This window comes from Gallus gallus, chromosome 2, assembly GCF_016699485.2.
Source record: "Gallus gallus isolate bGalGal1 chromosome 2, bGalGal1.mat.broiler.GRCg7b, whole genome shotgun sequence".
Lineage (NCBI taxonomy): Eukaryota > Metazoa > Chordata > Aves > Galliformes > Phasianidae > Gallus > Gallus gallus.
The window spans coordinates 130,419,810-130,439,137 of NC_052533.1; the positions used below are offsets into that span (position 1 = coordinate 130,419,810).

Sequence of the window (19,328 nt, forward strand, 5' to 3'; positions counted from 1 at the left end):
GCAGTGCAGGCATTAAGAAATCAGGCATATATGCACATGATCTTGCAGATGCACAGAGCCTAGCAGCTGTTAGCTCCAGATTGTTAATTTTAGTTAAGGTGTTCTTTTCATTCTTGTTTTCCTGCCTATTTCCCTCTGCTCTCCTTCCCTCTCCCAGAAAGCTAACTTTAAACATCACGTTTCTTTCTAGAGAAGGAGAATCCATGGAATATATTACGTTGAAAATCAAGTAAAAGGATTACAAAAATTATCTTCATATAAAGGTGTCTGATCTTGCATCTCCCAATTTTAAATTTGTCCAGATTACCAGGCAAAAAAAAAAAAAAGCCTGCTTAGCACACAGAGCTGCAGTCACTCACATCACACCTTTTGCTGGCAGACTTCCAGTAAATCATCCTCTGTCAGGTACAGCCAAATCAATCAGCAGATAGGTGCCATGGCTCTGTCTTCCTCTATTTCCCAGTGATAAACAAATACACAGAGGCTAAGGTATATATTGATGCCCTTTTTAGGATATAAATGTATACGTTCATGACTTGATAACAAAATGCAGTTATCTCAGGATGGATGTGAATTCCTAACTTACAGCCTTTGTGTTGGGACATTGGAAGAGAATATGCTTTTGACAGCGAGTAAAGAGCTCTCTCACATAAGTCTACTGCAGGAATGTATTAACTTGTACCCTCCTAAGATGTTGAGGTGAAGAAGCAAAGAAAATTAATAGCTGCCTGACTCAATTTTTTCCCATGATTCCTGGTGCAAAGGGAATTATTTACTTGGACCTATTTCTAAACAGAAATAATTTTCTCTAAGTGACTTAAATATGTTTCTGTACTCCTAATAACCTTAATAAAAAAAATTAATATGCTGTTAAAAATCTATTTAAAGATTATTGCTTTGATCTTATTACGACTAATCCAATGGTACAATTCTTAGTGAAATCAGTGCAAAATGACTTTGTTCACCAGTCATCACAAAAGAGCATGTAAACAATGTGAAAACGTATTGCAGGGAATATCTATGCATATATTTGATTTTTTTTTTTTTCTGGCAACTCTTTTGTACCTTCTGAAGTTCATCAGAGGAGCCTGTGCTGCAGCATCAAGTGTCCTTGGGAGGATGCCCAGCCAAGGTGCTCGCTGGGGCCCTCTCTGCATACCCCGAGCTCAGAGAGCCCTGTATGTCCCTGGCCTCGCTGTCATGTGCAGCAGCCAGTGAGCATTTTACCTTTCTGTGGTACCCCTCGGCAGTCTGCAGCCTGTGCTGTGGGCTGGAAAGAATGAAAGAAAGCTTCAGCTGTGGTGGGGCATACAGATGACCTGTAGTGCTGTCATACCGTCAGCCCTAACCCCAGGCAGGAGTGCAGCTGCTGTCTGACAGGGCTCGCTGACCTCCATACCCTGCAAGGAGCCTGAACCTGTCTGTCTGGAAGTTCTGCATGGCCACACCATCCTTGGTGGTGCCTTTGGTAAGAGAGCTCCCATCTGGTCAGAAGTGGCTCACATCTCTGCAGTCAATACTTTCTTCTTCTGAGGGTGCTCCCAAGAGGCAGAAGAGCACTGGTGAAGCTTTTCTTTCCAAAATAGCCCTTCCCAGTTAGTACAAGCTGTTGTCACGCCTGGTACAGCCTGCTGTTGTGTTAGAAGAGCTGTGTGCCTTGCTAGTGCTGCTGATTTCTTTTGTGGCATGTAATGTACGAACACCAGTGAATGCAGTGTGATGATGACTGGACCTATCTTGAGGGACTTGGAGTGATTTATACAGAGATATTAAGGATTCTTTGTGGCAGCAGCCAGGAGGGCCCTCTTTTCTCTGTTCTGAGGAGATCCCAGAGGCTGTTAAAGAACTTAGGCATTGTACAGTTGAAGAATGAAGTCTCAGTGACACTTGGGAAGGCACAGAAACAGGTTGATAAAGATGCAAAACTGAAAGATTTTGTGCTTCTAAAGTCTTCCTGACATATGCTGGAGTATGATTCATGCGAACTCTACTGTCTACAAAACCCTGATAGCTTCTGTGCACTCCCCAGAACTCTTCTCCGGTAGGAAGGAATGGACTGCTCTTTCAATTTACTGCTGTCTCACTGCATCTCTCAGTTATTTCTCTGTTATTCTGAATTTGTTTGGTTGTGTTGTTTGCATAGAAGTACCTGCTTTAAAAGGATGAGCATGAAAGTACAATTAAGATCTATGCTTCTTGTTCATTTCTGCCTGCCCAAAAGATCAAAACTGCCACAAGGTCAAAAGGAGAATGAATCTGAAGTTACTGAGCCCCTTAATATAAGCAGAATTAAGTTCTCTGTGTGAGTTCAGTTTTATGTTGAGACTAAAAATTCAGAAAAATATTTGTAGAAAAAAAAATTCTGTTGCTAAGGTGTTCGTTCAAGTTTCACTTCTGTAGGTTGCAGTTATGCTGTTAAAATGAGAGTTCTGACCTTCTATCTTATTTATTCCAGATCTTTTACTTGGGGACCTAGTGGTTCCCTTACTAGGTTCATCCGGGCATATTTCACCTAATGGGCACTCTGTTAGCAGAGGTGCCCCAGGCACTGGCAGTGTCTTGCTCATTCCTGTTGGCTGTTTATCTTTTCAATTTTCCTTTTAGTATCTTAGGCTGGGATATTTGAATTAAGTAGTATCAAGCCTGTAAGTGGAGAACTTCAATGAAGAATACAAGAACTTGATCTAAATGGTCTAATATTCTTTTGTTTAATAGCTAAAGTCTGAGGCTCCTTCCCTTGAAGACAGATAATTAGGAAGGAAAAGAGGGCCTTTTTTTTTGCATGCAAGATTTTTCTGTGCATCTTGCTTTTCTCTTAAACCCGTAGATGTTCTTTCAAAGGCTGATTCTGTCGCTTTGTATCCCATTGCATCTCATTTCAAGATTCGTTCTTCAAATGGCCAAGGGTGTAGACTGACCCCAGGGAAGCCTGGATGAAGCACTGTCCATGCTGCAAAATGGAGCATAATCTAGCAGTTGAGCTCTTTTTATGTGTCATATGGGCATATGAGGATGTGTGTCTTTCCTTCATGTAAACAGAGCTATTTAGTTCACAGTTATCTGAAAGTACTCACTTCATTCAAAATGCATACTTCATTTCATCTGGACCATATATTCCTTTTGGACAGAATAATAAGAAGATCCGGATGAGAACCTGTAGGGTTTGTTGGGCCCTACATTACAGTTCTGAGCCTTTGTTCCAAATTTGATGCTGTATATGCTGACTGTTTCTGGACTACATGGCTACTGTGTGTTGGTTCTGAGTTTACTGTTGTCCCATTGGAGGACCTGAGTCCTACCACTGTCCCTTCTCACCTACTCACCTTCTCACCTTGGCCTTATATCCTTTTCAAATAAAAAAACATGGTCTGAGTGAAGGCAGTGCTGTATGGCTTGGCCTCCAACCAGAGGGCACTGTGGAGCTTTGAAATCCTCCTTGACCCACTTGCTTAGTGACAGGCTTTGTGTTAATTGAGATTTCAAAACAAATTGGGTGGATATTTCTTGGTGGTAATGGAAGGAAAAGGTGGTGCTGGAAGAGCTTCTTAAAGTCCAGAAGCTCTCTGAAGATTTTGTTTGGTTTTTAGTGTGTTGGTGGCATGTCATACATTTTTTTTTGGTGGCTTTTATTTTCTTTTGCTATACCCAGAAACACTGGGAAATAGGAACAATAAGTAAGATTGTCTGTCGTTCTCCTCATAGTTGGAAAATGAGCAATCTGGATGTCCATTTGCTAATCAGCTGAAGGGAAAGCTCTATACCGTGTCCTGGAAAGGGCAAATCATTTTTTTCCATGGTGACAGAAATGGCTCTTTCAAGCAGAAAATGTAAGCCTTTGGGCACTCTTATACTGTGTAAGTTCAGTGGTGGTTTGTCACCAGCAGATGGATTCACCCTGTGGTTCTGCTTAAATGCCGTAGAAGGCTCCAGAATGTATTATTGTTACTAATGCTGCAACTCAAGGTCTAAATAATATTTACCATGTCACTCAAATATAACATCTTTATTTCAAATGGTGTTCTCCGAGGATAGCTTTATGCTCACAGCACTGAATTAATTTGTACTGCTGTAATTTATTATGCTTTCTTTAAAGGAGTATTCTAATGCTGTGCTTCCCCAGATAGACAACGTGTAGAAATCTTAAAGCAAGTAAGGTGAAATTACTTTAACTGACTGATTATTTCAGATATACCTGCAACTCAGCAAAGATAAAAACCTGCCAAGTTACTGCAGTGCCAGTTTCATCTGTCTGTGCTTGTGGGGAAAATTTCTGAGCTCTTCCTCATGTTTCCTTTGACAAGTGGTTACCAATGGAGATGGATGATGCTGAATGTTGCACAATTTTGACATTAGTTGGAGTTTTGTTTGTTTATTTTTTGTTTACCAGAGACAGTCAGAGAAGGGAAGCAGTGATACTGGGAGATGTGGCACGGCCTCCTTACAAGGAGAGAGTAGGAAGGGGCCCAGCAGTTTGAGGGACAGCTGAATGGGTAAAATACAGAAGTGCACAAAACCCTGAATGGCATGGAAAATGGAAATTGTAATACTTCTCATGATATAATGTCTGTAGAGCGTCCATTAAATTTAGCTGTTTAACTTTGAAACAGAGAAAAGTATTTTTCACCCAAGCTGAATTAAATTGTGGAATTCATTGTCACAGGTTCCCATAAAACCAAAAGCACAACTGGCTTAGAAAAGGGATTAAAACCAGTAGACCAGATATAATCCCTTTGATCTATTCAGCAAGTCCCTAACCTACCAGTTTCAGAAAGGTAAATGCAGGGAGATAATATGTTTGCCCTTTTTCTTATGCTCTTTCTTAACTTGCAGTTTTTGGCTACCCCTGGGGGCACAAAGAGGAGAGTTGTAGAGTTGTTCTGGTCAGTGTGGCAGCTCTGGTACTGTTACAGTTAGGCTGGATATTTACTCTGCAGGGGAAACAATATTGAGAGGGAAAAAAAAAAAGGTAGAAAAAGAAAATGCTCCTGTTTGATATTACGTACAGACACATCTGCTCAGCTCGGCTGTGTCTGCCTACACTTTTCTGAGTGTCTGCATGAAATAAAGGTCCGTGTAGTACTGATGAAACTGTGCACTGTTTGTGATGAGAAGCCCAGGACTGCTGCTGATGCTCTTTGACACCCTGATTTACAGAGGCTTTCTGGAGAGTAAGATTGGCATTTTTGTAGCCATTATAAATGCTGTTGGGGTTTTGACTGCTCAGATGCAAATGCTTGATCAAAAATAGGAATGTAATAGCAAATACCTATTTACATGCTGTTGTATGTATAGAGTAGCAAACTGATAATTACTGTTCAATATCAATGTCTGGAGATGCCACTCTGATGAAGAAACCACTGTGTTTAAATGTTCTGCAAGTGGACAGTTAATTAGACACATGCTCCTCTCTCACAGCAGTGTGTGTGTGATGTGTAACAGTTGGCATAATTCCTGGCAGCCAGGTGTATAACTGGGCTGATACGAAACCCATGTAAAAAGTGGGGATTTGGGAATTCAGGAAGCTGTGAGCACATGCAGAGTATCCAAAAGGTTTAATGTGTAGTAGCTTCATGAAATCGAGTCAGGCACGGAACTTTTAGAATGATTTAAGGTAATTTTGAAGAGATTCATGATAACCGCCTGTAATATCTTTCACATCAAGATTCGTAATTATTCATGTGGTTTCATAATGCTGGAAATTCCTTTTGTTCTGAATCTTGTTTCCTAAGCATCTTAGAGTTTTCTTAGAAAATTAGATCCCGCAGAGATAGTAGCAGTAAATCAGGTGCAATATGCTCTTGTAAATGTTTGGAATTAACAGTGCTTTGGATCCCCAAAATGCCAGCAGACGCGGAAGCTGAAGTCATTCTGAAGTTACTAATGCCAGTTAGCCTCTGATCTGGGGTGGAGAGAACTACTCGTACTGAAAGCTGTATGAAAGCATCTCCTGCTTCTGAATGACTGAAAGTATTGCTGTCCTAAACTGGTGACCCAGATGCTTTAGTGTTGTTTTTTTCTTTAAGTTCAAACTTTTTTTCAGAATTACAACAACAGCAACAACAAAACTGTAAGTGAAGAAATATTTTGAAAATCGTTTTATTTCTAAAACAGACCTGAACAAGACTTACTTCCATTGCACAACCGGAGAGAAGGGCCAAGAGAAAAGCATGACTGAGCCATTTGTGGCCTATTTTACTGTGGGATGGGCTATTTAAATCAGCTGTGGTCAAGGGAGCTGAATGAGAGCAGGTTTTGGAACAGACCTCTGCTGGAGATGAAGGCTCAGAAATATTTATTTTTTGTTTGTTTGTTTGTTTTCTCTTTGCTGCTTGTAGGACAGCATGTGCATTGTAATTTATATAATGACCTGTTCGTAAAATTGCACAGAAGTGCGTGGCCAGGCAGCACTGCTGTGCTGTGTGGTCCCGGAGCACTGGCACAGGTTGCCCAGAGGCTGTGGGGTCTCCTCCTTGGGGATGTTCAGAAGCCACCTGGCCATGGGCCTGGGCCCCCTGCTCTGGGTGTCCCTGCTGGAGCAGGAGTGGGCCAGAGGGATGCAGAGGGCCCTGCCAGCCTCAGCTTTCCTGGGGTTCTGTGGTATCAGTGTAACATATGAAGGACACAGTTTCCTGCTTACTTTGTTTTCATCCCATCACTTTTATAAAGTGCTTAAATAAGGTGTTACAAGGCATAGAAAATGTTAGCGAGCCCAATTAGTAATTGAGAGAGATGTTATGCAGTTCCAACCGGTAACTGAGCAAAGGGTGAAACGGAGCAGATAAAGCAGTGGGAGCTGAACACCTATTTTATTGCACCGGATTCAGCCATTTGAACAAGGCTGATTTTATCAAATGTATGACTGTGTGAAATCAGCACAGAGCATTAATGAGAAGGGATCCTACAGCTTGGAGACAGGGATCAATTCCCAGATATATTAGGAGAGAGAGCTCAATATATTTTGCCACTTAAAAATTTTAATGAGAAATTAATGATTCCTTATTCCACACAGCTCCCCAGAGCTCAGAAGGTGGCACATTTTCTGAAGACAGATTTTCTGATGCTGGCCAGAACGTACTGCAGCACTGCTGCTTGCTTTTGCTGCTACACAGAGCTTTTTATAGGCAGCCATAGACTTGTGATTTTGAGTAACATGTTGGTGTGAGACAGTCTGCTGACTGCAGACAGAGAAGTATTCAAGCTGATCTGAGTGTCTGTGCTTTGCATGGATTGAAGAAGTGTCTCAGCATACAACATGAAGTATGGACTTTCAGTTCTGTGCAGGAGAGGCTGTGTTTAACTCCTTTTCTGCAGGAACGATGAGAAGGAGTTGTCTGTGCCTGCAAGGAGAAGGCAAAGGAGGCATCTTGTGATCAGTGAGATGCAAAGGTTGGATTAAAGCAGAATGGGAGGAGTGCTTGACCTTGCTTCCCAGCCCTTTGGCCAGCGTAGGTCAGCTGCTGTGGTTCTGTCTCCTCCCAGCTCCTGGAGCCCCTTCAGCCTCCCTCACTGGCAGGGCTGTACAAGAAGCTGAAATGTCCTTGGCTCTGTACAGCACTACTCAGCAACAACTAGAACATTGGTGTGTTATCCACACATTGTTTTCTCCTAAAGCCAAAACATAGCATCATACCACACACTGTGAAGATAATCAACTCTGTCCCAGCTGAAACTAGAACATCACAACAGAGTGGCTTTGCCTGCATATTATGGACGTGGCTGAGCAGACGTGATCCTGGCCAGGCTCTTTGCATCCATGTCTACAGATGAGCAGCAGCCGATCTCTCACATCTTCTCCCTTTTCTCTTCTGAAGCTTACACAGAGCCTGTGGTTGTGTGCAAGTAGTTAGCAAATAAATGCAAGGATTGGGGTATTTATATGTAAAATGTTGCAAGGTCTGGTTTACTTCTAAATACTGGATTGGATTTTGTCAGATATCCAAATTCAGACCCGTTTCTGTTGATAGTAGCAGGTGGTAGTTAATTGTCCTATCACAGGCACAGAAAGCTTCCTCCATTTGTTTCTGTCTTTAAATAGCATTACTTTTCAGAGGCATCGTCTGACTTAAGCTCATCTTAGTGGACGCTGTTCCTTTAGTTTGACACTTGCCAGTAGTGCTGTCATATTTATGCCCATTTATTAAAATGGACCCTTCTTTGAAATCCCTTAGCCTCAGATGTCCATAGATTTACAGAGTAAACAGTTCCTATGTGGAAGAATTTTTGGATTGAGAAGTTTTGAGGTGGTAAGATGTTGCGGACCCCCAAGGGTTCGAAACCGGAATCTAGTCCGTTCGCTGGCCGAGCTGCATGGGGAGTGATGACATGACCCAATATGAGTGCATCAGAGTCTCCGTTTATTATTCGTTACTTACACACATATACAGATCCTGGCGAATGTGCGTCAGCGTGTAATTGGTTGGAGCATTGCGAAAAGCCCCCTGCCTAACAATACCATTGATCATGCATGTTTTCATACCATTCCACTGTCTTAATCTCTTCCCAGGCTAGCTACCCCCTTATCTTAACTGAAGCCTCAGTTTGTCTTCCTGCTTTGACAGCTTCAAGGTCTCATAGGCTGGGTTGTGCACATAGCACCCGAGCTCACAGCCATTATAACGAGTTAGTACTTTTCCAGCTGTATCTCCTGCCAATTGTTAGGCCTGTTCTGCTCGTACAACTGTTCAAGAGACCCATGACCCCCTCAGCTGTGGAGCCATCCCTCAACAGTAAGACTTGCTGCGAGCTTCTTGGTTCATTTTTTAGTTTGTGGTTTTGACCATACTTTAAAGATGGAACTTTAAACATACCAATTCAAGTAACGCATTAATACAGGGTTACACTAGAGCATTTTTCACAGCAGAACAAGAAGCATACTGAGCAGTCAGCAAAATATCCTGATCCAGTCGTATGATGACTGAGATTTCAGGTCAGTCTTTCTGTAGGAAAAGATTTACCAAATTTGCAGTAATACAGCTATCTCATGCTCCAAATGCAGTAGCACAAAACCGTTAACTTTCAGGATATTAGCACTACTTATATTGCTATAGTATCTAAATACTCTGGGAAGAATAAAATAATCTAAAATCCCTCAGGCAATCCTGGCTCCTCCTGACTGTGGTATATGACAAGCAAACGCTGCCACCGCAGGTATTTCTTTTTTAAGAGGCAGGTGTATTAGTTATCATGCCATGCTTCGGTGTACTGTTTGGAATTCAGAGCAAAGCAAAATGATTTTTGTGTGTAATTCTCCATGATGGAGAATCAGAGAATATTTTTAACCCTGTCTCTCGATCCTAAACAAAATATTGGTGTTGGAAAAATGTGTGCCTCTGCTGCCTCTGCCTCAGGCAGTGTTTAGGAATGCTAATCAGTCTTGCAGTTTTTTGTTTTGGTCATCAGACACTTCAAATGGTTAGCTCACTGTCTGGTGCAAGAGGTGTTGGCTACTGGCTGGACTGGCATAGAGCCTGATGGTCTCTGTCTTAGCACCGTTTCCTTATGAGACAGTTACTGTGGCTGTCCCCTCTGCTAAAGGAAATGAGTGTTCATGGTCTTTCTCATGGGAAGGAAGACAAATTAGTTTATGACATTAAGAAAGCTCTGTGCTGAATTACCACATCTCCGCAGTGGATGAACAGCTCCTTTAAATCACTGCTGCTGCTTGCTAGGTGAGCTTTGGACTACATCCTTGAGCATGACAAAGGTTGCCGTGCTGCTCTTTAGTCCTCTAGATTGAAGCAAGCACATACATTCTTAGCTGCTTCGGTGGATGAGACCAGAATCAGTTCTGCAGTTAGTCATCCTCCAAGGATGTGTAGTCCCATTTAAACCAGCGGGCGTTGAGTTCAGTGCCCCAAATTACAGCTCAAATGTTATGTGTTCCTGTAGAAGATTCGATGAAATTAAAGTAGCTTAAATATTCATGTGACTCAGCTTTTTAGACAAATTACAGGAAAAAAGGAGTTAAAATACATAATCAGATCCTTGCATGAAGCACTGAAAGAAAACCTTGCAAAAATTCTCCCGAGAAGAAAAATTCAAGAAAGGTTCAGTATAGTGCTTTCCAGTCCCTTTAATCTTGAGGAGAAATTCTTTAATTTACAGTGACAAAATTGTGCAAATTATAACTAATTGTCATCTAATTAGTTTGCTTTTACTCAGCTCTTACGGAGCAGTGGGGAGAGGAGATTTAGGTCAGTGTGTGTCGTGCATTTGCTTTGCTTTTTCTCCTTTGGTTGGGGATAGAAAGGGAAGATTTGCAGTCAGCCTCAGGGAGACCACTCAGAGAGAGCGGCAGAGAGAGAGCCAGGATGCAAAAGCTGTGCGTGTGGACACTCCCACTTGGCATAAAACATTTGTCTTCTGTATTATCTTCTGTGGGTAGCTCAGACCATGCTGAGCTCAGACCACCACAGAGCAGCAGAGACCAAGAGCAGCTGTTACTGATGGTGTGGTGCAGCCTTCCTTGCTGGCCTCGGTACCCAACCACATTAAGCAGTGGAACCAGAGACATTAATGAATGAATCACTCTGTGTGGTAGATAAATGTGCTCCTCTAATTATACTGTCAGGACTAAGAAACAACCTTCCTACGAGCGTTGTTGGCGTAATTATGGTAATTGTGTCATCCTCTCAACCGCAGCTGTATGTTGGCTATAAAATAGCAGTGTGGAGAGGCCTTTTTGGGGGAATGTAATGTCAAGACAATCCTTACTGCATTTTTTGTTTGTTTAAACAATGCAGGTTTCTTTATAAAACTCCCTGCCTTAGATTTAAAAGATCCTTGTTAGCAAGTGGTGTACACTGATAAAATGATGAAGGGCAAAGCCAAGTCACTTTGATTTAAATGCTCAACTAGCTGCTCTCAGAAATTAAAACATTAGCCCTCACTTCAACGCACCTTCAAAGAACAGGATTTAAACCTTCTTGACATTTTTTCTAACGTCATCCATTACTGCAGATAATTTATAAACCTCTAAACAAGTGTGAGTCATCCTGCTTTTAAACCCAGTGACTTCTGTACTGAATAAATTGTGCGAGCTGAGAAAGGAAATTTTTCTTCAAAGAGAGGCTGAAACATTTTTAGATTTATTCTGTCATCCACTACCTCAGCAAAGCTCAGCTTACGTATGTATGTGCTCTAGATATGTTGTACTTGCCCCGGTGTTTGAGGCATACGTACGTACGTGTTAAGCAGCTGCCATAACAAAGATGCATGTATCTGTGACAAGTAGTGCTGGATCAAGGTAACGGCTTGGTGCAGCCATCCGGAAGGGGCAGATAGTCCCAAGCAACATTATCCTTTTGTGCCCCCAGCTGGGACTTGTGGCAGAGCTGACCTCCTGGCAGAGGAAAGGTAGGGAGGAAGAGAAGTCTTGGGGATGGATCCCGTAGCCCTCAGCCCTTAGCTGAGGTGGTTGAGTTACAATCCCTGGATGTGTTTAAAAACCGTTTGGATGTGGTGCTCAGGGACATGATTTAGCGGAGACTTGTTAGAGTTAGGGCAGTATGATTAGGCTGTGGTTGGACTTGATGATCTTAAAGGTATTTTCCAATCTCAGCAATTCTATAATTCTATACTTTATATCAGCTTCACTTCAGCTTTGAAGTCACTGTTGTTAGGTGATGGAACAGGCTCCAAGAGCCTACCACTGAGCACAGTGGAAAACTGGGGTCTGATTGTTGTTCTTAAACATACTTCTCTGTCCAAGTGTGCTGCTGGGTTTTCAGATACTTTTAGTATCTTGTATTTAGCCAAGCCAGCCAGAGGAGGAGTTAATGATGCTGAGCAACAAGAAACCAAAAAAAAGGTGACCAGTCTGCCTTTGCCGTCTCTTCCACAGCTGTGCTGGGGCGCTCTGGCTTGAAACACCCTGCAGGGAGCACCACAGGAGCACACTCCAGTGGAGGGATTCACTGGGTCTAAGAGCATCCTGGTTTATATCCAAGATGTGTTTTGCAGTAGTGCATTCTCAGCATCTCCTTCGGGATTGAGATGAATTGTTTGATTTAGACATGTCTGGGAAAGCTAAGCAGCAGGTATTGATTAAGGTTTTGTCTTTATGGAAGTCACTACTTGCAAGGTTGTAAGAACATATATCACCTGACCACAGACTTTCCCTGGTGTTTGCTTTATTGCTCATTCAATACCTGAACTCTTCTCTTGCCATTTTCCAACAATGCTTTGTAGTTTTATCACAGTTGCTTTCATGCCATTACTGTCAAACACAGTGTAACTTGAACATGTGAGACTAATTGAATGCTCCAGTTAGTGCAGGAATAGTTTCTCACAACTGCTTTACTTGTAACATATATCAAGAAGAGTTTCAAAGTCAGTGCATTTTGCTGTACTTCAATCACCTGGAAAACAACACCATGTGTTGTATGCAAATACTGTAAGCAACAGTATTACATATGGCCTTTGAAATCAGCAAGAAGGCATTAAAATAAGCTGAAAAAGTACCCTGGTGAGCCTAAAGGTTTGTGGCCAATCCAGCTCATGCGGGTGTGCAGGGAAAAACATAACAAAAGCCTTGTGGGGCCTTTCCCTTCCTTCTAGGTGAGTTTATGAAGCTGCAAGAATAAAATGGGAACAGTGAAGGGCAAATAAGAATCCCTGATGGACAAGGCTATGAGAAGCTGTTTCTCAGAACTTTCCAATTTTCTAAACAGATATTGAGAAACACATGGCCACGTACTTCAACTTTATTTGTCCATTTCAGTGTTCTTTTTCTGCTATTAATTATGTGTATTCAACAAAAAAGGTATGAAGCCAAAGTTAAGACATAGCAGTATATTAGAAAGGTTTTTATGATGGAATAACAAAGAAAATCTTTTTCTCTTTTTAACAAGTTTTATCAGTAGAAATGTAAGCAGTGGAAAAAGACTTCTGGAAGCCTTATTTTCAGAGAAAAATGCTGATCCTTCTCCTGCTAAATACCAGTACAATAAGATTCTAGATTCGTGATACTTCCTGAGAAATTGAAATATTGTTGGATTATACTGCTCCAATTGTAAACAATTAACTGCAAGTTAATAACTTCCTCTTTGGAAGTGTTCCAGAGTCTATAGGTTGCTGTATTTTTGAGTACTTTTTTCTGACAAAACTTCGGTGCTGCTAGTGCAAGTTTCCCACCTTTGCTTTTCTCTAAGTACTGAAGACCCAGTTTTGCTGTTTAAGAAAGGGAAAAAGTGTAGAGAGAAGGACCTGAGAGGAGCCCTAGGGAAGAACAAGGCCAGAGCAGGAGGGGCTCCATGGCACAGGCACTACTTTCCATGCATGAGCCCATGCTAGAGCAGATAGACTGGGGAGGACCTATGGTGGAGTGTAGGAAATGCGTAGGAATGAGCAGTAAAAGAAAAGACTGAGAAGCAGAGAGGCTGAGTGAAACCTCTTCATTCTGACCCCTCCTGTGGCTCCCATTGCCTCCTGAAGGGACTGAGGTAACCTGTGCTGATAACACGGGGAGGGTGGAAAGGGGGAAGAAGAGGGCTCTGGAGGGAAGGTCAGGCTGGGGGAGGATGGGCATTCTCTTAAGTGTGTGAATATTTGCCTTTCTCATTTGTTTCTAAATACCTGAATCATAAATTAAGTATTTATGCTAAGTGGCAATAAATTAAACGTACCAAATGGAGTCCATTTTGCCTGCAGCAGTACTCTGTAAATGATTTCTCTGTTTTTATTTCAAGCCATGAGTTTTCTCTGTCTTATCCTTTTCTCCACCTGCCCCACTGGGGAGGGAAGGAGTGAGCAGCTGAGTGGGTGCTTGGCTGCCAGGAGGGACCAGCCCACCTCAGGAAGCTGCATCACACTGCTTTCCCAGTAATTCTTACCATCTGCCATTATGAAAAGTCAATTATCAGCATGTTTGTTCAGCTTCCATCTTCCCTACACCTTTTGGAAACTGTGTAACACCTGCAATTAGGAGGCAATTCCTTGCTAAATACTGTCAGCAAGTACCACTGTTTCAAGTATTTTAAACCTAAAATAATGTACTGATGCAACATACTACCAGCCCGTGGTGATTCCTCGCTGTACCTTCAAATTGTGTTTCAGATTTGTGGGGAAAAATGACATTCACAGTACTTTTTTGCAGTAATGCTCCATTTAATATCAGCTTGACCTCTTTTGCTCTTAAGAAAAGAAAGCATGACACTGACTGCAAAGGGAAATGCCTAGCTTAAGCATCACAGAATCAGGTTTGTGTTGAATTTTGTATGGTTTTTTGTTGTTGTTGTTGTTTTTAAGTATAGAGTCTGTCTTGACAAGGTGTATGTATAGAAATGAGCAAGTTACCTCTTGAAAAACTCAACTGTGGTGATTATTCTTATGATGATGAGATTCTGGCCTCAGGCTACTTGTTTGCACAGAGATAATTTGTCACCTTCAGCTGGCAGTGAGATCCACACAGGCAGACCTTCTTACTTATGCAAAATTTATTTAAACTTTGGGTCTAAATATGACCCTTGCTCACAGTTAGACCTGTCAGTGATATGTGACAAGACGACTTACAGGATTTTGAAGGAGGGCTTTTATTTCAGCAACGGACTTCGCCTTGTGAAATGCATTATGGTGGAGCGGCCATCAACAAGTCTGCTCATCCCGGCAGGTACTTGTACAGCCGTGGGGATCCAGGACCAAGGCAGCAGAAAAAGAACTTAGGAATTACACAAAACAGGAAAGAATTTTTCAGAGGTAATTGGACTTTAGTGGCAGCATATTGCCACTGTGTTATTACACAGCCGAGTGCTGGATTCCCAGTAGCAAGAAAACCAAAGTATTGCACTTACTTTTCTCTCTCACAGTAGCCATATGTTTCAAGTTACTTTAAAAGTGGTATGTGAACTTCTGGAAGAGTCTTGAGATAATATTATACAGAGTGGGAAATGCGGTACGTGCCAAAGATACTGAAACAGGGTGTTTTTTTTCCCAAACTAATCATTTTATTGCAGTATTTGTTGTGTTTTTCATTAGAACTGAGGAATATAATATATATAGAAAAAATAAATCACACACAGTGGTAATTGTAAAAAGGAAGTGGGTAGTGCTTATCATCAACTTCTAAAACCAAGAAATTCAGGCTTTTTCTATAATTTCTGACTGTCAGTGGATGCTTAATGCTTAATTTCTGTTATGTGCCTTGAAGACCATGGTAGGGAGTGGCACATTCTTACACACTTGGTCACCTGCGGGCCAGCAGGATAAAGTGGCCCCTCAGCAGCGTGATTAAACCAATTTGACTGCGGACAAAGATCTTCCTCACTCCTGTGTTTGGTTTCCTTGTTCCAACAGAGCTGTTTCTGTGACAAACCACTGTTCCCTTTTGCTGCTGAACGCAGTTGTCATCTCAAGCTTCTGCTTTGGGGCTGCACTAATAGGCTGCCAGGTCCACTTCTGGTTAGTGTTACTGGTTCATTTGGAATGGAGCAAATTGGGAAGCAAGCCATCAATGCACACGTGGACAGGAAGCCTGTGCACTCTGAGAAGAAAACCTCTTCGTCTGTATGTGTTATAAATTGTTGCCTTTTCTTTTATTTGTCCTTCTCCAAATGTTTATCAAGAAATGTTCCCGTTATGACGTTAACTATACAGTGTTTCTGTAGGAAAGTGTATTTCCACATGGTACTTCCAGACAGTCCTGCAGGGAAGATGCACAGCGAGTGCTCTGCAGGCAGTATTCCTCCTCCTCTGTGTGCTCTTCCCTGGCTGCTGGTTATGCAATGTTATGATGACAGGACGTAAAAATGTTCCACTGTGAGAACTGAGCTTCACAGAATATTTCGTCAGTTTGGTGTTTTTCTTTTTCTCTAAAGTAGCACTAGTACACTGTACAACAGTTCTTGCAAACTTTGTTTCAGTTTACCGCAAAGAGAAATGGAAAGAGAAATAATATGATAACATAAAAGAGACATGAGAAGGGGAAGAACAAAGACAACAGATATGAAAAAGTAGTCTAAACTGTGTTGGAAACACACTAAAGGAGGTGATAATGTATTCTTCCGTGAAGGACCAGTACAATGATTGTCATCACTTAAGAATTATACAAAAAATAGGGAATAACTTTAAAATGAAAAAGGAAGCAAAAATAGTGGCAAAAACCATAGATATTTATAATTTGAAGTATTAATTTCATATAATCTTACATTTGACTGTGACTGTGACTTCTTCTCACACTTAAAATGGAGTACAGAAGTCTTGTGCTCTTATGAAACGAAGATGTTTGGATAAGTTACAGTCCACGTCAGATAGTATTGGTAACCAAAAGTAAATATTCTGTTAATAGCTGGCCTGGCAGATTATATAGGAGAGCAGAAGGGACCAGTGAACCAAAAGAAAATCCAAAGTTTGCTCATTGTATACAGATTTGTCCTCACTATGTAAATGTTAGATGTAAAATTTTAGAGTTCTTCAAAATAATGTGACTAGTTAGCAGGGGACACAATATATGTACTGGTGCTAAACAATAATGGCCGTGTCAACCTTCACATATCAAAAGCTGATGAATAAATAAACTACAGGGTGTCAGAATATTTCATTTTATCTCTCATTTTGAACAGGTAGGTGTTGCAGTACACGTCTGTGTTCCCACAGAGGCCAGACTTGGTCATAATGGTCATGGCAGCAGGGGAAGCATGCCACAGTCGCTGCTAGCACCACTGACATCCAGCGCTGAGCTTCTCTAGCTGAACAGTCCTTATGTGCCTATAGAAATGCAAGCCTCAGTTCCAGTAACGTGAGTGCTATTCTGGATCAGGAAAATGGCTTTGCTTCTTTTTACACTTGGGCAACAGTTTGGCATTAATGTATGTTAAGTTGTGATTGACTGTATCCTAAAGTGAATCAAAGTGATCTTCATGTCGTCATCCCTTAGTTGCCCTGAAGGAACTCATACTGAGTTTACAAGCAGGTTTCTCCTTTTTTGCCACATCAATGGTCTTAATTGCTGGATTTTTCTAGCACTTTTCTTTATTGCTGCTGATAGCTGTTTCTTATGAAGCTTTCTTGAAATGGGAGATGGCTTCTGTTATTGAATTGTAAACCAATTTGTTTACAGTCACCTTGAGAATAAGAAATCGAAAGTTGGCATTAAAAATAGCGATACATTTTTTGTAACTTTTTATCTTTTGCACTGAGGATTTGGAAAATATATTAGTGGTGATACGTGTCTTTGGGAGCATTTAGCAAGGCACACAAGGATGCATGGAGACAGAACGTGGAAGGTGAGCAAAAAATTAGATGTATGTCAGCCATCAATGGTAGAAGGATGGGGTTACTTCTGTGGTATCCCAGTGCACTCAGTGGAATGAAAGGTGAGATGTACTGACAGGAGGGTTGTGCTCTCTTCTTGAAGGTTTTTGAGGATGCAGCATTAGTAGCGTATCACTGCTGCCTTTACTCAGCAGCAGTTGTGGAAGCTCCAGAGATTTCAAAGTCCTGAGTCTTCCTCCATGCCATGGTGCTGGTTCTCCTTATCACTGCCAGTGACCTATCCTTTTTTGAGCTGTGTTTTCTGGAGAGTTGGTGGTGGGATATGGGTTGCAGTTCCTCTGGTGTATGCAGATACCGCTTGTAGGTAGCAAAAAAGAGAGCAGTGGGGACTGAGAGTGAGATATGGCCCTGAGGAAGAAGGAATCAGTGTCACACTGCAGGGCCTACCTTCCGGCTGGGTTTGGTTTCTCTCTAATGAGCTGCTGCTGTTTCGACACGTTGTGGGTTGTATTAGACTGAGAACGTGGGAAGAGAGAAGGCTGAAGAACAGTAACAGGAAACACAGTTTTGTGGAAATGGCTGTGCAGAGGCGGTGGCAGATCCTGAGTAGCAGCGGCTGACTGATAAATAGAGCCGTTACAGCTCAGCTCAGCTACAGGTGCGGTTTGGGGGCAGCGAGGAGGGGCCCAGTTTCCCAAAGGAAGCTTGGGGACTGCATGCCCATGTACCACAAGCCAGCTTCCGTGAGATCAGCCCGTGTCCTGGACTCCCAGCTCAATCTGTGTTAATTAGAGATACTGAACACTGTGTGGCTAGAGGTCCTTATTTAATGTCACAGATTTATAGCAGTAAAAATGAATTTGTCCCATCAGCCATTAGGCTTCAGTGAGAGAGAGACAGTGTTTTTGCCAATTGCTCCAAGTGTCACAGTCCTGAACAGCTTGGTGTCCTGCTTTGCTGCCTTCACGTTGTGTGCCTGGCAACTCCTCTTTCATACTGGCTTGCTTTGGTTTTCTCCCTTTGTATTTGATGGCGATTGTGACTGTGGAAGATGAATGGCACTGGCAGATGCTGTAGGTGTGTAGTGCGGGTAGGTTTTGCACAGAAACCCTCCTGAGCTCTGCTGGATTTATTTCTGATTTCCAGGAACCCTGCTATGTTAGCCCTGAAGCCTGCCCAGCAGGCTGTCATTTGGAGATGTCAGCAGCTGCCTTATAAAAATGGGGATAATGTCATTTGCTTTGTTTATGAAGAAATTTGAATCCCAAAGTTTGGAGGTTAATACTGGATTAAATAACTTGAATGCTGAAATCAGACTCCTCATTCAGTGCAGAAATTTGAAAGTAAATACTGCTTTGGTTTGTACTTAAGTAGCTTTAGTTTCAGTTGGTGTTACTGAGTGTTTGGTGGCTTTGAACATCAGGATGTTCCTCTAAATAGGAATGCAGTTGTTTAACTGTGAGCTCATGTGCAGGAGCACATGGCCCCAAATAATAATTACATTTTACCGCTCAGCATCTCAATGCAGAGAAATCTGCTGACAACAAACTTTTGTGCTGCAGGGAACAGAGGATAACTTGTACTTCCTCAGCAGTCTGATTCTCAGTGTTCCTCCTGAATGCACAGAAAACATGTCAATGTAAATAAGACCAAAGAAGTATTGTACTTTTCTATGTAACTACTTTTTATCTACTGAAGTAAAAAAATATCCACCATGCTGGTACACTTGACAAAGCTTTGCTTTCTAAAACACTGTGGATAGAGTTTATACACTCATTTTAGCATCAGGTTGACGCTGAAACTGTTGATGAGATGAAATTAATTGGAGCTATGAATATTGCAGGGCATCACTTTTTCTCTCTCTTGCTTACGTGTGCTTCCTGCCTTGTAAAGTACTACTTAATGTCGTAGCACACACGTACCTGCAGCTGGAAGGTCTGAGATTGAGCATGGTGGGGTCACTGTGTTTCAGAGAGAGGTGTGGAACTTGCTGGGTGCAGAACAGAGAGCTGTGAATTATTAGTTATAAGCATAAAGAAATGGGCTCACAGCTGTTCAGCTATATGTCATTGCCGTGGGCTGCATAATGTGTTTTGGTTTGTTTTGAAGGTGGGCGTATT

At 41.9% G+C, this 19,328-nt stretch overlaps 1 protein-coding gene across 20 annotated transcripts in view; it reads left to right on the forward strand.

Annotated features, from left to right (window-relative positions):
* The window catches only part of OXR1 (oxidation resistance 1), a 245,380-nt gene that overhangs the window by 84,729 nt on the left and 141,323 nt on the right, over positions 1-19,328 (forward strand). Inside the window, exon 1 of one of the 20 annotated variants that reach the window (XM_046928761.1) lies at positions 13,487-15,501. The exons of the other annotated variants lie outside the window; for them this stretch is intronic. The gene's annotated coding sequence lies outside the window, so the exon portion shown is untranslated. Of the gene's footprint in view, positions 1-13,486; positions 15,502-19,328 lie in introns of those variants that run through there. 20 annotated transcript variants of the gene reach the window in all.